Source organism: Cyphomyrmex costatus, unplaced genomic scaffold (assembly GCF_001594065.2).
Source record: "Cyphomyrmex costatus isolate MS0001 unplaced genomic scaffold, Ccosl1.0 scaffold222, whole genome shotgun sequence".
Lineage (NCBI taxonomy): Eukaryota > Metazoa > Arthropoda > Insecta > Hymenoptera > Formicidae > Cyphomyrmex > Cyphomyrmex costatus.
In genome coordinates, this window is record NW_017276280.1 from 674,494 (window position 1) to 680,493 (window position 6,000).

Here is a 6,000-nt window from a genome sequence, read left to right on the forward strand (position 1 = left end):
ATAATAAATTAAAATTTGTTATTTAAGTTTTAACAGAGTGTAAATTATACTTTAGTAGCAGTTTTTTCTACCATTTAACTATAAAATCTATAAATAAAAATAGATTCCAGTGATTCCACACCATAAATCTACATACTCCCGAAAAATCTGTGACCAATGGTGTGGAATTATTGAAATCTATTTTTATTTATAGACTTTATAGTTAAATATTAACTATAAATTAACTATTAAATAGATTTAATCGAAGAATACGTATAAATTTGTCATTTACACACTCATTGGTTTGTATACTTGTTTTGTTTCAAATCGCGGTTCTAGCTTCCAGTAAACCGGTGCGATGCGCGACACGCAACATGCGACGATATTTAAAGTAAATTCGAAAGATCGTGTAATAACCTGACCGATTTATCTGCAAGATCGATAAAGTCGATAAACTTGATAATAATGAATTTGTGGCTTCCGCACATTTTAGAAAAGCGCTCACATAAGAAACACATTAGAGTGCAGCAATATAACATAAAATCAATAAAATAAAAATAATAAATAACTCAAATAACTGATCCTTTCATAATTATTAATTATTAATTAATATTAATAATAAATAATTGATATTTTCAGTTATTTTTTTATGGCAAAAAATTTAAATATTCGTATAGATTTATAAAATATTATTTGCTTGAACAAGAAGAATAACATATTTTTATAAAAAAAACATGTTTTAAAAGAAATGTTTCTTTTCTTTTATTGCTTAAATATTTTCTTTTATTGCTTAAAAGCACAAAATAAAACAAAACGTTACCCTCTAAATTAAAAAAAACGTGTTTTTTAACAACCCTGTTTTAAAAGCTACGAGCCAAAACAATGTCATTTAATTATAAGTAAAATATATATAAAAATATATAAATTAAAATTTAAATACTGTAAACAAGAACAGATGTTTCGACACCTATCGGGTCATTATCAATGTTAACGCAAAATATAACATATATATATAATAGTAACACAATCCGAGAATATAAAAACTTTTTACAATTATGTATTACTTGTCAGAAGTCCCCATTTTAAAAAAAAAACGATGCAGAACATTTATGCAGCCTTGACATTTCAGTGTGTACTGTACATTGCATTACCATTACAATAGATAAACTTCAAAAATATTCACTTTTGGTATACAAAGTAAAAAATTATTTATAAAACGTTTCTAGTCTTTATATTCTTATATACCTATTGTAGTATTAATAGATAGTGTGTACGTATTCTAATAATCTAATGTATAAAAGTATAATACAATTGCTATTTTATAATATATTCTAATATTTGTATAATTATTGGATATAATTTATGAAGATGTCCTTCTTCTAGCTGTGTTAATAAATTCACGCACTTAAAATAATAAAAATTTTATCAAAATTTTGTTGTAATAATTTACCTGTTTACGTTCTTCTTCATCGAGATTGTAATTGAATATTTTGTAAAGAATTGTTGCTGTCTCGTTAATCTAAAATTGTTTTATATAATAAATAAGTTTGTAGTATATATAAAATTGGAAATTTTTACATCTAGTTAATAACATTATGTCATTTACTACGTAAATTTTTTCTTATAAAATTGTTGTTTGTGCTTATTATTCTAGTTATAAATAATTAGTAATTTTTTAATTCTACTTTACCTTACAGTAAACAGTTTGACATATGTAATTTAATTCGAGAAATAATATGCTATGCGGAATAAAAGTAGAGAAGTAATACAAAAAAACTACACTATTTCTAAATGTCCATAAACGTTTCTTGTCTTCTGTAAGTATTACAGTTATATTGAGGCAGCTCCTCACAGCTTCTGCGAAGTACCATAACATTTGTAATGATATTTGTATGTTGAATATTTTGTTTAGTTTACGTGCTATAAGGCATAGTTGTAGGTGGACATGCCTGTAAAAAGTTGTAATTGTTGTAATCAATGAAACAACAAAGGAAAGTACGAGATGTAAAATAAAATATGTTTTTATTTGTAACGCACAATTCGATTTAAACTATAATTGTAATTTGCAATTAGTTTAAAATATGCAATTATTTTATACAGTTCAAGTTAATTATTTTTGTATGCATTAGTCCATTTAAATTGAAAACCTTGAACATGCTCTTATTTTGGATGACACTAAGAAATATTTAATTTGAAAGTAGAACGATTTTGAAGGGATTGTATTTTATAGTTACGTTGTTTTTTTCTTCTAGGTGACGGCGCAATGTAAGTATAAAGGATACTAACACTTTTTTAAATGTAAGTATATCTTTTTTACAAAAATGATTCTTGTAGTTATTATATACATAAAATTAAGATAGAGACATCAAAAAATTAATAGTTTACAAATTTTATTTAACGTTTTATGTCGATCAATATGTGCTATAAGAAAGTATTAAAATAACTCTACTTTAATACTACTATAAAATAACTTGTAATGATTGTTCAACTTTTTATATTACACCTTAATTCTTTTATATGCAGAATAATTGGAAAAAATATTGTGTAAAGAATTATATAATTTTATTAAAACGGTGATAAAAGTAACCATCTATTTGGCGCCTATCGACAAAATGTGACCAAAGTGTACTTCTCCGCCCCACCGAACAAATGCACGTTAAAAAAAACACACACACACACATCTTTTTATCATTTATACTTTTCCAAATATTACGAAATTAAAAAGGATCCCTATATGCGTACATTATATGCGCATTTGTGTACACAGAAATATTTTTAAAAAATTACATCATAATCCATATAGATTGCTTGCGATACTTAGCTCCTGTTTTACGTTCTTGGACTAAAATGGATTTGTTTTGTTTTCTATATCTGTAATCTGCATTATTTTCGAAAAGATCGGAATAAAGTATGTGTAAACGATCATTGACTTGATGAAATCTAGAGCATGTGTATCTGAATTAAAGGAAAGAGAGATTTAGTTATGCGTTTCAATAAAATTAAAATACGTGTATTTTATACATGTGCGTGTATTTTGCGTTAATAAATAATGAATGGCAAACTAAATTAGAATTTTGTTATTTGCTTTATATGTTTTATCACATTCTATATACATTTGTCATTTATAACAGATTATATTTTTATTACAATATTTATCCATTTAGGTTATCTTATATAATATATTATCTTTATAATTGCTTATACTGATAAAATATATATATTATTAAAAAATTATATAAAACATTTTAAAATATTTAAATAACTTTAAAAGATCTTCAAATATTCACTCTGTGAACATTTTGTCTCACAAAGTCAATAAAAAATAGCTTACTAAATAAATGAATGTTTTGCATTTATACTAACCCAAGAATAGTTCTGCAAATCAGCGCATTTGAGATGTTTACAAATTTTGAATACTCTAATCCAAGTTCTTTAAAAAATACTCTAACAATATTTTTGAAAGTATATTTTATACCTACAATATAAGAGGTATATTTGGCAAATACTATATCAAATAAAACATATATAATACATCCGATTATTATTCGAATTATCCAGTTATTCAGCCGTTGATATTCATTTGGAACATCGCATGCTTCTAATGTGTCGTTTACTACGCCGAGCTCACACAAACACATTTTCAATTCCTTTAAAAAATTATATTGATTGATTATGCAACTTAAAATAGAAAGTGTCATAATTTCATACTTGAATAAAAATTATTATTTTAATATGTACAGAAAATATGATAGATAAAGAGTTATTAAAATCTTATTAGTATTTTAAGATAAAAATAAATTATTTTATGAACTATAATTTAGGAACGTAATATAAAAACAAATGTTAAGTTTACGAAGTATATTTTGTCTACAATTGTTCACGTTTTAACTTTGAATTTTGTACCGATTTCTGTTATTGTCAATGAAAGCGCGAAAAAAAAATGACTGAAGTAATTTAGATTATTTAGAAATGTATAATAGATAGAATTGACTTCAAACGATGATGATAGATCGAAAGGCAGTCAATCTCTTTTAATTACGTTGAATAAAGCATTTTATTTGATTGCTTTGTCACAATTCTCGAGATTAGTGATCTCACCTCTTGCGGACGCGAGACCGAGCTATACATTTACTAACGTTTTTGCGAAATCAACGGGGAAACCTCTGAAACGTGCGAAGCGTGAATCTTTAAAGTTACAAATCTGCTGGATAGAACGAGTTTCCAGCAGAATCTCGACACACGTGGATCGAATGTTAGAGAACGACTGTCTCCACAAATCTTGCTCAAACTTTACGGAGAAAAAATGCTTTCTCAAGATATGCTGCTCGTCTGACCGAAATGAGATTAATGTCTCTGTAGATGGGAATTAATCTGCGCTCACGCTCATCCCCGTAATGGATCGTGGGATAGTGAAGCGTCCTGCAGAGGAGTCAAGAACTTTTCCATTGTTCTAAATTTAATTTCGAAAGTTTACCGCTATAATCGTAATTGTATACATGACTAGTAACCTTATTAACCTTATTAAGCTTACATGCTAATTTTGAAAGGATATAGTCAAATTGAGAAACATCTAACGGATTGAAGAATTCATTAAAGTATCGTGATTGAATGGAATATATTGATAAATATAGAACTTATAAATAAAAATCGCAGAAATTGCTAATTTTATGAGATCGATTGAAAATAGTTCTTCATTTGAACTTTGTGCATTAACGTATGAAGACAAAGTCACAAATAATATACTTAATATTAGATTGGTGCAAAAATAAAGTATGTTTTTTAGTTTTTCTTTTCGATTTAAATGACAACCATTTATTGATGAAAAATTGATTAGGTCCTGTACAATCTCTTGAGTGGTTTTTAACAGATCCCCTTCAATAATTATCTTTATAGACATTGTCAATAACCATCCTTAACTATTTTTATTTTGGAGGCTGTCATCCCAGTTACGAAATTAAATCTCAGTTTGAAACTATCACTATACTGCCCGTTCGTTTGTAATTTCCTAGCCAAATGTTTTATTAATATTTTAACTTATTTCTATTGTTTTAAAACTAAATATTTTTGCATTCCGAATAGTCGGAATTGCTTCTTCTTCATTCTTAATAATAATGATAATATTCGTTTAAAAAGTTAATATTAAAATCAAAATTTTACTAGCACAATTAACAAAGCAAAATCTGTGGTTAAAAATAATACGACATGAACACAATCGAGTGTATCCTTATTGTAGTATAAAACTTTCAAAGAGTAAAAACTGACATTACTTTATGTCTGTTAGGCTAGCATTCCCCCCTCACAAAAAAAAACAAAACGGTATCTATGTCAGAATAAGTGCTAATTATGTGCTCTAATACCAATTTTTGTGCTCGAACGGTTTAGCAGAAAATCGCGATTAAAGGTAGTGATGTTGACTTAACTTTAAGTTAGCACTTCCTTTATTAAATCATATACAAAATCAAAAAATTAGTACAGAATAATTATATGGTTTTTATGTGCTTCCATTATTTTACATCAAAATTATTGTAGCAGTAACGGTTTAAAAGATACACATATATGTATATGTATCAATAAATTTTGATACATATATATTATAACAACGGTGCGAGAACAAAAGATACAGACAGCGAATTGGTTTTAAGCTCAAATTGTTCCTCCATGCATTCGTGTGCTTTCAAAATGTGCACAACGAGTTTTTTGTGCTCACCCCATTGAACCGGAAAAACTCTTTCAAAAAAATTCTTCCAAGTTAATATTGAAAATAAAATTTTAGTAGCACAATTAACAAAGCGAAATTTGCGCTTGAAAATGATACAACATGAACAGATTCGAACATATCCTTATTGTAAGATAAAGCTACCAAAGAGTAAAAATCGACATTATTTTTGCACCAACCTAATAATATACAAATAACAAGAATAATCAGGCTAATGAGAGCTATTCCGCGGTTATTGGTGCGACCATATATAAGATATGTTAGAGTGTGAATATTATATACCACGTAAGTAGTTCCCCCCCCAT